The sequence below is a fragment of the Dermacentor andersoni genome, chromosome 10 (assembly GCF_023375885.2).
Source record: "Dermacentor andersoni chromosome 10, qqDerAnde1_hic_scaffold, whole genome shotgun sequence".
In the NCBI taxonomy this organism is placed as follows: domain Eukaryota; kingdom Metazoa; phylum Arthropoda; class Arachnida; order Ixodida; family Ixodidae; genus Dermacentor; species Dermacentor andersoni.
In genome coordinates, this window is record NC_092823.1 from 7,362,281 (window position 1) to 7,374,159 (window position 11,879).

At 49.3% G+C, this 11,879-nt stretch overlaps 1 long non-coding RNA gene across 1 annotated transcript; it reads right to left on the bottom strand.

Annotated features, from left to right (window-relative positions):
- Positions 1–8,704: 8,704 nt before the first annotated feature.
- On the bottom strand, positions 8,705–11,388 carry LOC129382050 (uncharacterized). The gene is made up of 4 exons (XR_008610130.2): positions 11,293–11,388; positions 11,166–11,210; positions 9,185–9,241; positions 8,705–8,776 (listed from the first exon to the last, which is right to left on the bottom strand). It is a non-coding gene; the product is annotated as an uncharacterized lncRNA (long non-coding RNA).
- Between the last annotated feature and the right edge of the window lie 491 nt (positions 11,389–11,879).

The window sequence follows — 11,879 nt, forward strand, 5'->3', positions numbered from 1 at the left end:
TTCATCTCATCTATGGGATCGCATGCGCGCGCTGTTGCTTTGTCTCTGCGTGTAGTATAGTTAAGAGAGCCAGTTTAAGGGCGGAGAAGAAGAAAGAAAAGAAAAGCAAAAACTGCAGCGCCGTGGTTTTAAAGCGCACCCGTGGTAGAGAAACGGAATGCGATATAAGCGTGCGTAGCCATGATACGCACACGACAAACTGCCTTAAAATATTTAGACTTGAGGGAAAGCTTCGGTAACAAACGATAGCACAGCAATCAGCACTCGAATATAATTATAACCCTAATACTAATTGTAAATATTCATCTCATCTATGGGATCTAATGCGCGCGCTGTTGCTTTGTTCTGTGTGTAGTAGTTAAGAGAGCCAGTTTAAGGGCGGAGAAGAAGGGAGGGAAGGAAAGTCTCTGAAGCAAAATTACAGCGCCGTGGTTTTAAAGCGCATCCCGTGGTAGAGAAACGGAAGGCGATATAAGCGTGCGTGGCCATGATACGCACACGACAAACTGCCTTAAAATATTTAGACTTGAGGGAAAGCTTCGTTAGCAAACGATAGCACGGCAATCAGCACTCGAATATAATTATAACCCTAATAATAATTGTAAATATTCATCTCATCTACGGGATCTAATGCGCGCGCTGTTGCTTTGTCTCTGCGTGTAGTAGTTGAGAGAGCCAGTTTAAGGGCGGAGAAGGGGGAAGGAAAGGATAGTCTCTGAAATAAACTTGCAGCGTCGTGGTTTTAAAGCGCAACCGTGGTAGAGAAACGGAAGGCGATATAAGCGTGCGTGGCCATGATACTGTTGGGGTCTCGGTGTTGACGCCCGTTATTGCCAATGGGTCGCAAGCCCCAAGGGTAGCGTTGGCCTGGCGGCCTGGGGCACTGGAAGCATCCGAAGGTCCCGGCAAAGCAAGAGTAGACTGGTAACAGAACAACTTGTTTATTCTAACATAGCAAAAGAGCGGCCGGTCAGGTCGACCGACGTGAGAGACGGGAGAGCACGTAACTCAACAGAAGAAATCGGAGCCTCTCTCCTGGCGTCCGGGGGCAGCTGCTCTTATACTCTCGGCGTCGCGGGCCAGAAGGAAGGTCACGGGATGAGCCCACGCGACGGCGGAGCATGAGCCCACGACGGCGCGCACGGTCGAGCCGAGAGACATGGTGAACCGAGTGCAGTGACGCATCGCCAACCCGCCGACGGACAGACCTGCTGGCTCCTCACTTGGGGAGCTCCGCTCCCCGGCTGCCGCGCTTTGACAAGCGTGGGCACACACACACACACGCACATACGAAGACACGTGGCACTGAAACACGCCTGGACACGCTTGGCGGGGAGGCGTTGCGGCGGCGTCGAACGGGCCAAAATGTCTGCCGCTTTGAGCGAAGCCTCGGCGTCCGTTGCATCCGCGCCGGCATTACCGCGCGTTGTAGGCGAAACGTAACAGACCGCCCCGCCGGGGGAAGGAGATCCCGATGGTCAGGGGACTGCATCCGCTGTCCGGAGGGATGTCGCTCGATGATGCTCATAACCGAAGTCGGGCGTCCTTTGGCATTTCTTGAGCGCAGCGCACAGAGAAGGCCTCGTTCTCACGTTCACGTTCACACAGGACACTGCAAAGTGACTTCGGGAGAGTTGACATTTTTGTTCTCGTTTCCGGCAAGCGTTAGAACTACGCCGAAAGTCAACCGCTCAGTCAGCAAGCACGGCACAACCCTCACTAAGCCCTGCCAGGCTCTTTCCCCTTTTATACTGCTGCCTAGTTCCTTACAGTAGTTTAGCAGCACTCAGAACGCGTCCACAAATCGGAAAATTGCACTAGAAAGCACATCATCGCTTTGAAACACTACACGAAAGCAATAGGTTAAAAATCCTGCCTCAGGAAGAAAAACATCAGTAACAAGCAATTTTGAGGCTGATTCCCACGTTAGGGGCTTCGACTTAAGCCATCGGCGTTACCGTTGAGACTCCCCTTTTTGTAACGTACCTCAAAGGAATATTGTTGCAAAGCGAGGCTCCAGCGCAGGAGGCGGCCATTTTTGGGAGAGATGGTCTGCAGCCATTGGAGAGGGCAGTGATCCGTTTCAATGATAAACCTCGAGCCGGCTAGGTAACATGACAATTTCTGAACGGCCCATACGATACACGCACACTCTTTCTCGGTGGCGCTATACGCCTGCTCACGACTCGTCAGCTTACGACTAGCATACAGGACGGGGTGTTCTACTTCTCCATTTTCCCGTTGGCACAGTACAACGCCCATGCCTCGCTCACTAGCATCACACTGAACAACGAACCCTTTTGTGTAGTCGGGCGATCGTAGCACAGGCTGGCTTGTTAGGGCGCTCTTTAGGGCGCTAAAAGCTCTTTCCTTTGTCTCGTCCCAGACGACTGTTTGCGGCTCTGTCTTTCTTAGAGCATCCGTTAGGGGAGCCGCGATATCAGAGTACCTGGGGATGTACCTCTGATAGTAGCCGGCGACACCTAAGAACGACCGAATATCGGTCTTCGTGCGCGGTTGCGGGAAGTCTCGCACAGCGGCCACCTTTATTTCAGAGGGGCGGCGACGACCCCGACCAATCACGTGGCCGAGGTAGACAACCTCGGCCTGTGCTAACTGGCACTTGGGAGCCTTGACTGTCAAGCCCGCATCGCGCAGGCGGGTTAGCACTGCCCGCAAGTGGGCCATATGCTCAGGCCAGGATGCGGAGAATATCGCTACGTCGTCTAGATACGGTAAAGCGAATTCTTGCTGTCCCCGCAACACTTTATCCATGAGGCTTGAAAAGCAGTATGGCGCGTTCTTCAAACCAAAACTCAAAACTTTAGGACGGAATGTCCCCATTGGTGAAATGAACGCCGCATACCTACTAGCCTCTTCTGTAAGTGGAACCTGCCAATAACCCCTGACAAGATCTAGGGTGGAAATAAACTGAGCGCTACTCACTCTCTCAAGGCGCTCCTCGATGTTAGGGATCGGATAAATTTGATCCTTAGTGATGGAATTAAGCCTGCGGTAGTCGACGCAAGGACGAGGTTCCTTGCCCGGTACCTCAACTAAAATCAAAGGGGAGGTATAATCACTCTCACCTGCTTCAATAACACCGAGCTGTAGCATTTTCTTTACCTCAGCCTCCATAATATCGCTCTGGCGGGGTGACACCCGGTACGCCTTGGATCGTACTGGCTCTGGGGAGGTAAGTTCTATGTCATGAGTAAGGACAGAAGTCCTACCAGGCCTCTCAGAGAACAGACCTTGAAACTCTTGTAAGAGCTGGTGTAGTTCGGTTTTCTGCTCAGGCGACAGCGATGCTTTACTTATTAAGTCACTAATGACTTGATCGGTGTCTTTCCTGTTCGTCACTGAGCCTAGTCCCGGAAGCTCGACCGGAAGCTCTTCGGGAACGTTTACCATCATGCACACCACTGCTTCCCGTTGCTTATAGGGTTTGAGCAGATTACAGTGGTAAACTTGCTGTGCTTTCCGCTTTCCTGGCAGACTCACCACGTAGTTAACGTCCGACAGTTTTTGAACAATCCGTGCTGGGCCCTCCCACTGCACGTCGAGTTTGTTCTTTAGCGATGTGCGCAATATCATGACCTCATCGCCCACCTCAAAACGACGGGCCCTGGCTGTCCGATCATAATAAACCTTGGCCCTCTGCTGGGCCTCTGCCATTGCTTCACCTGACAACTCCTGTGCCCTTCTTAAGCGTTCGAGGAGCTTAAGCACGTACTCTACCACGACTGGGTCGTCGCCCCTGCCTTCCCATGATTCTCGAAGCATGCGAAGCGGAGATCGCAGCGAGCGACCGTACACCAGCTCAGCTGGCGAAAACCCCGTAGCCGCATGCGGCGCGGTCCTTAATGCAAACATCACTCCAGGCAGACACAGCTCCCAGTCAGTTTGATGTTCAAAACACAATGCTCTCAACACGCGCTTCATGACGGAGTGGAGCTTCTCAACGGAATTCGACTGGGGGTGGTGCACTGAGCTGTGTAACAGCTTTACCCCGCACCTTTCGAGAAAGGCTGTCGTCAAAGCGCTAGTAAACACTGTGCCCTGATCTGACTGGATTTCTGCAGGAAAACCAACTCGCGCAAATATGGACAGTAGTGCATTGACTATCTCAACTGAGCTGAGTTCTTTAAGCGGCACTGCTTCAGGGAACTTTGTCGCTGGGCAGATCACAGTCAAAATGTGTCGGTACCCCGTGGCTGTTACCGGCAGAGGTCCCACTGTATCAATAACGAGCCGTCTAAAAGGCTCCGTAATGATAGGTACCAACTTCAACGGCGCCCTCGTTTTGTCCCCTGGCTTGCCCACCCGCTGACAGGTGTCGCATGTCTTCACAAAGTGGTCTGCGTCCCGAAAACACCCTGGCCAATAGTACTCTTGCAAGAGACGGTCCTTAGTTTTCTTAACTCCTAGGTGTCCGGACCACGAACCCCCATGCGACAAGCGCAACAGATCCTGACGATAGCATTGAGGCACGATCAGCTGATCGAACTCCACTCCCCTGCGGTCTAGATACTTCCGGTACAGGACCCCACCTCTTTCCACAAAGCGAGCATTTTTCTTGGCGATACCTTCCTTGACAATGCAGCGTATGTTTTCTAGGCTGCCATCCTTCTTTTGCTCGGCTATCAAAGCCGACCGGCTGACTTTTAGCAACCTGTTAAGTCCGTCTGACGTAGGCGCGATGAGCAAATCTGGAGACAGCTCTTCTAACTTTCCCGTGTCGGGATTTTCCTCTCCAGTATCTGGTGCCTTTAACGCTACAGGCGCAATTTTATTCAGTTCGGGCGTGCTCTGAATACCAGCTTGCTGCGCCTCTGACCCTTTCTCATCGTTCAACAACGTCGGCCCCGCAACTACCGCCTTTGCAGCGAGCTCCCGAACCTTCGATCTGGTTAAGGCCTGAACGCTAGCCTCACCAAACAAAAGCCCCTTCTCGCGCAGGAGGTGATCGGACCTGTTCGAAAATAAGTACGGGTACTGGGGGGGCAGCATAGATGACACTGCGGCCTCCGTCTCAAGTGCTCCGAAAGGTCCTTCAATAAGCACTTTTGCTACCGGCAGACACACGCTATGAGCTTCCACTGCTTGCTTGATCCATGCGCACTCGCCCGTGAACATATCGGGTTCTACGTAAGAGGGGTGAACTACATCCATTGTAGCTGCGGAATCGCGAAGCACTCGGCACTCTTTCCCGTTCACGAGGAGGTCTCGCATGTAAGGCTCGAGAAGCTTCATGTTCTCGTCAGTGCTGCATAAAGACAAAAACACGACTTTTGTTTTTGTTTCTGGACACTGCGCCGAAAAGTGACCCGGCTTCTGGCACGTATAACAAACGCGCGCTTGCCTCGTCTCGAACCGCTTTCTGCGTTCGGCTTCGGTTGCCGCCGTCTCCTTACGTTCGGTCGGACTGCTTTCACTCGCATCCGAACTACGTGTGTCCCCCTTTGCTCTCATGGGCGTGAACTTTGGCCTCTCAAACTTGGAGCCAAATTCACCCTTTTGACCGTCCTTAGCTCCACGAGCCCGACGCGTCACAAACTCCTCGGCTAGCTCAGAGGCTCGAGCCACCGTACTAACGTCTGGCCTATCCAAGACCCAGTACCGCACGTTCTCAGGTAACCGACTATAAAACTGTTCTAGCCCGAAACACTGCAGAACTTTCTCGTGGTCACCAAACGCTTTCTCTTCTTTGAGCCACTCCTGCATGTTTGACATAAGCCTGTACGCAAACTCTGTATATGACTCACTTCTGCCTTTCTCGTTTTCCCGAAACTTCCGACGGAACGCCTCCGCTGACAGCCGGTACTTTTTTAGCAGACTCGATTTCACTTTGTCGAAATCCTCTGCCTCCTCTCTCTCCAAGCGAGCGACTACGTCGGCCGCCTCGCCGGGTAGCAAAGTGAGCAAGCGCTGTGGCCACGTTTCCCGAGAGAACCCCTGCTTCTCGCACGTTCGCTCAAAGTTAACCAGGAACAAACCAATGTCCTCTCCAAGCTTAAACGGCCGCATCAGGTCAGTCATTTTGAACAATACTCGTTCTCCTGCACCGTGTGCCTGACTTCCATTACGAGCGCGTTCCATCTCTACCTCGAGACGCTTCATTTCCAAAGCGTGTTCGCGCTCTTCTTTTTCTTTCTGTTCTTTTCGTTCACGCTCATCTTTCTCTTTCTGTTCTTTAAGTTCATGCTCATCTTTCTCTTTCTGTTCTTTAAGTTCACGCTCCCTCTCCTCAATGGTCTCAAGGCATTCCGACAGCTCGTCATCCTCAGCTTCTAACTCAAGAATAGCCCTTAGCAGTTCTGGTTTTCTGAGTTTGTCTGAGACATCCAGACCCAACTCTCTTGCAAGCTCCAGCAATTTCGGTTTGCGCAACGACTTCAAATCCATGGCTGCTCTGAATGCTGCTTTCTCTACTGCCTACTATTGTCTTGCCGCAAACTAACCCGGCAGCAACGACAACCACAATTACCAGCTCTGTTTCTGACACTAACAAAAGCCTGGCAAAACTCAGAAGAAGAAAGTCCCGCACTCACCAAACCTCGCAGTCAAGACTTCAGCGCAGTCGTTCCGCTGCAGGCAACCAGTCATCACACAGGGCTCGTTGCACTGCTCCCGGATGGTCGTTGTGCTGCTCAGCATACATTCAACCGCATCTCTTCGCTGCTGGCCTCCGTTGTCGCGATCTCACCGCTGGCAACCAGTTGTTGGTGTCTCGGTGCTGACGCCCGTTATTGCCAATGGGTCGCAAGCCCCAAGGGTAGCGTTGGCCTGGCGGCCTGGGGCACTGGAAGCATCCGAAGGTCCCGGCAAAGCAAGAGTAGACTGGTAACAGAACAACTTGTTTATTCTAACATAGCAAAAGAGCGGCCGGTCAGGTCGACCGACGTGAGAGACGGGAGAGCACGTAACTCAACAGAAGAAATCGGAGCCTCTCTCCTGGCGTCCGGGGGCAGCTGCTCTTATACTCTCGGCGTCGCGGGCCAGAAGGAAGGTCACGGGATGAGCCCACGCGACGGCGGAGCATGAGCCCACGACGGCGCGCACGGTCGAGCCGAGAGACATGGTGAACCGAGTGCAGTGACGCATCGCCAACCCGCCGACGGACAGACCTGCTGGCTCCTCACTTGGGGAGCTCCGCTCCCCGGCTGCCGCGCTTTGACAAGCGTGGGCACACACACACACACGCACATACGAAGACACGTGGCACTGAAACACGCCTGGACACGCTTGGCGGGGAGGCGTTGCGGCGGCGTCGAACGGGCCAAAATGTCTGCCGCTTTGAGCGAAGCCTCGGCGTCCGTTGCATCCGCGCCGGCATTACCGCGCGTTGTAGGCGAAACGTAACAATACGCACACGACAAACTGCCTTAAAATATTTAGACTTGAGGGAAAGCTTCGTTAACAAACTATAACACGGCAATCGGCACTCGAATACGACGAGAGAAATTACTGAGACGTGGAAAATTCCCTTGAAAAAAAAAAATCTGGTTTGCGAGACAGATGCTTGTATGTATTGAACCTCTTAAAAGATGAGGAGGGGGAAATATGCGCTCACCGAGAGGGCATCGTCAGCACGAGACATCCGCAAGGCACCTTACAGAGATGTGGAGAGCTTCGCTGCCGGAACGAAGCCACTTGTCTCAAGTAAATATTAAATGAGAAAGCAAGACAAATCAGTCTTCACAGATAAAATACTGAAAATTTCGCCTTAGCAACACTAAAACCCATCACTGGACCCTATTAACTATAACGATTAATAGAAGGTAGATGACATACCAAGCACTTGTGGATCTGCGTGTGACCTTGTAGCTCCAGTCGGATATGTGGATACCGGCCTGTACGATGAATCTGAACATAAACGACACCACAGGTTATGCTCTGCCTGACTGCAGTGTATTAAATGTCAAAAAAAAGTTATAATCACTGAACAAAGCCAGCATAAAGATTTATATTGCATGCAGGACATACCAAGACGTTGCAACTCTGTGAAGCTGGCATTTTCAGCATGTGTCGAAGCAGGCCTGCATAAACCACCTGAAACAAAGACGTAAGAGGATAGTTAGATAGATAGGCTCAAAACGCCTGAAGTAGGCAAAGAATCCTAATTGCATTAAAAGAACTAACTATCAAGAACTACAGCACCATAACAAACATAGCAATGCGACATCAAAATGACACATCAAGCACATGTGGTTCCGTGTGTGGCCTTGTAGCTCCAGCAAGGGGTGTGGATACTGGTGTGTATGACGAGCCTGAACATAAAACAGACCACAGGCATTTGACCATAGCTAATAAATGTACAAAAAAATAAAAAAGTGGAAACAATGAAAGACAGCAACATAATGATGCATATCCCAGAAATGACATACCACGAGTTTGCAATTCCGTGAATGAGCCTGCAGCTTCCGACCTGTGCAAAGCACCTAAAACAAAAACCATGGATTAAACTCCACCTGCATAAAGAACATCACATTGCATATGAATTACACACCGAGCCCATGTGGATTTGTGCGTGACCTTGTAGCTTCAGCAAGAGATGTGGATACTGGCCTGTAGGCTGAACCTGAATGTAGAGCAGACCATAGGTTAAGCTCCACATTGCCACAGTGTAATAAATGTACAAAAACTAATACTAGGAACAGTAAATCACAGCTGCACAAAGATGTATATCACAGAGGTGACTAACCTTGAGTTTGCAAGTTTGTGTATAACCTTGGAGCTTCAGCGTGAGTAGCTACAGACTTGTGCAAAGCATCTGAAACAACAAAGACAGCATGGCTTACACTCTATTTGATAGCAGAATGCACAAGCAGACAAAAATTTAAATATACTAGCTGAGACCAGAAAAAACATTTAATGTACAAATAAACTGTATGCATGACACACAAAGCATTTGTGTCATGTCTTGTTATGTCTTACGCTGATATTCGTTCAAAAAAGCCTCAGTAGCCTGTAAGTGGTCTTAAATTTTTTACAAAAGGTGCAGAAGCTGGGATGGTGGGGCAAGGAAGTATTCTGTAAGTGTCCACACAGTGGACACTTACAGAATATACCCTCTCATCTAAGATCTGTACAATGCATCTTAATCATAATATGCAGTGCTCCAGTGCACAAGTGTGGTACAAAGCAACATTAAACTGCAATCACATGTGTAAAGACATACCAGGCGCTTCTACCTGCCTTCTATAGAATGGCATAGATGCTGGTCTGTGCAGTACAGCTGAAACAGAAAGAGGCCACTGGTTATGCTTCACCTCAATGCAAAATACATATAAAAAGAAAGAAAACGCTATGTGCCAACACAGAGGCATTATTTCACGGCTGGTGAGACAATTAAGAAGCTGCAGGAGAATAATTAGCTTTACATGGTCCTGTAAAGTTGCATTACAAACGTTGTGCACCAGTTTGCTAACAACTTTGCAGAGCGAAATTCTTATGTTGGAGCGGCTGTCTTAAAAGGCCAGTTTAGAAACCTTGAAAGAAATGTAAGATGGTGCCGTAATTTGGTGAGCCTGTGGATGAAGCTTCCAGCAATCTGACAGTCTTAAGCAGATGCTGTCATTACTGCCAGTTCAGAAAATGGATTTAATCCTCATGCTGGATGCGTATATGGAAAGTTAGATCAAAATAACTATTTCTTAAGTCAGGAGCTGTAGGTGAAGTTAAAGATTAGCACAATGCTCCACAGTGCGCATAAAGTGAAGGCCTGAACCTGCAGACTCAGATCGTCAAGCCGACGTTCAAAGTGAGGCATGGTATGAAAGATCTACAAAAACAGTGCACTAAGCATGTCGTAATGTTTCACATCTTCAAGAGCCATAAAATTCACAGGCAACAAACTGTTTGTTGATCAGAACTCAAACAGAACAGCTAAGTAAAAGGAAGAGCAAGTTTAAGTGTGCCTGGCTGAAGACTCGACATGGTGCGACCAATGGTCCCCAAGCAAAGGTGTACAAGATGGTTTAATTAACTTTTAAGTATGATACCGGTTTAATTGCTACCACAGCATAAATGACAAAACAATTTAGTGTAGACGACTATCCTGGCAGTATAGCATGCATGCCTTTTGTTATTGTCTGTGTTAACCTGAGTAACAAAAGGCACGCACGTTCTCCTCAACATCGCAAACAATTTGTAACCTGTACTCATAACGTTGTCTATGCCATTCCACTTCCGGCATATGCATGAATGAGAGATTAAAAGAGCATCGATATAACGTCACTAGGGTAATCCCGGGTCATTTGGGTATTCACTGCCGAGATTATTCCTGCAAGCCCATGTTTGAAAGTACTTCCATTCTGTATAGGGCTCATAGCAGGATGACGAGGGAGATTGTGGAAGCCTACGAGATTGCAAAATTAGTGGAAAAGTGCGTAAGCAAGCCTTCGGTATCGCTATCTGAAAAGGAGATACGATTCCTCGGTTTATCTTTGTGATCACTACAGTACATATTTTCCCCATGCCTTGCACACGTGTTCGGTTTATCGAAATTCACCACTGAATGTTCTTTTTTTTTTGCTGTTACGTTTGTTTGCGCTCGTACGGTATACATTTATCAATGCGTGCGAAAATAACATCTATAGTTGAAAGTGAAGCGCTGTGTCTATCTGTTTATTCCTACGTCCTCGTACAGTCGAGCTTATACCAATCTACCATGGATTCTAACCAACTAGCCCGCTAACGTGTTTTAATCCACGGGAAAACTGTGATTGCTATGTATGCTGTCACCAGACTAGTCCACATTGCAAAATTCCTGCGCACCGCCACAAATGCTGCCCCTCGCAACTTGGCCGAGCGAAAGGTTCGGATGTGATTCGCGAACTTCCACTGGCTGAAAGGAGGTGGCAGCAACACCAGGAAGATTCCTTGCGTTAATATGTTCGCCAGCAGCTGCCAATATTGCGCGCACATCGACCTGCACGGCTTGGCAGACGCGACGGTAGGCAGTCGCTCTACACATGGTAGCCATGCTGACGTTACTGCTCGCTTGTATTCCTCGTAGTTCAGATTCTCAGTCGCCAGTAAATTGATGTGTGCGTGTTGTTTACGCGAGTGACATTGAGAGTATAGCACTGGACTGCACTTTAAGAGCGGCAGACTAACGCTACGAACATGGAGGAATGAAAAATGCGACGATAACTTACTTTCGTCTTCGTTTTCCATGGCGCGCTTCCCGCCAACCGTAAGCTCTAAAGGAGGTGAAAAACAAGGCCATCACACGTGTCCGCAGGCCAGACTGATCAGAAACAGTTAGCAAATGACAGCACTTACCTTCGATTGAAACGCAGGCTTGCTCCACGAGCCCAACTATACAAACTATCTGAGAAAGCGCGCGAAATTAAACCCCGAAACTATGTAGGACCTATGCGAACACCATGGCTATAGCACGACCTACTGATCTCCAGACCTGCACAGATCTCCCTCCTCCAGCACGCCTGGTCTAGTTTGCCCGTTTTGGCGCTAGGGAAAGACCATACGAGCAGAGTGGCGCTAGTTATAACTTGTTCGCTGTCGTTCGCTTCTGCGATCTGTTCAGCGCTTGTCTTGCCATTTCGGCAGGCACAAAACGCTTGTATTGGCGGTAAATAAATAAATTCACAAATATACAAAAGAAGACATATTTGCGAATGCTTGAATAGTGAAACTAGAAGAGGAGGAGCGGTGCAAGAAATGTAAACAACGAGCATAGGTAGCCGCTGCAATGCTAGATCGACGGCATAAATTTCCCTTTCCTAGCCTCCTTAAGAGACTGGAAAAATTGTTTTAAAAGATTCATAGGATAATCTAGCTTTTTTTAGTTGATTACAGACAGCCTAATGTCGTAGATGACATTAGGATTTACTGCTGTGTGCCGTAGT